We start from the raw sequence: 320 nt of genomic DNA on the forward strand, positions 1-320 counted from the left end.
CTATCTCAATATTATTAAGTGACTCTATTTTTTATGGAACTCCTTCATTAGCACCGTGATGGTTAATGTTAGTATAAGTTATTATTATATAGTCATTAATTAGTATAATGAGGGTTTAAGAATATTTAATAACAGGTTGCATTTAATAAAACTGACTTTAATAAAGTTTGATCCGTGCAGGCTTCAGTAATTAAAGAGGCTTTAATGAGCTTTACTTTATTACTTTAGTCAATCATTGGCCTCTATAAGTTGATCTTACTTTAAAAAAGGAAACTGTAAAAGTGTAAATAAATATAATATATTGTCAGAAATGTAATATA

The sequence above is a fragment of the Morone saxatilis genome, unplaced genomic scaffold (assembly GCF_004916995.1).
Source record: "Morone saxatilis isolate NCDOM2014 unplaced genomic scaffold, NCSU_SB_2.0 Contig20, whole genome shotgun sequence".
NCBI classification, from domain to species: Eukaryota; Metazoa; Chordata; class Actinopteri; family Moronidae; genus Morone; species Morone saxatilis.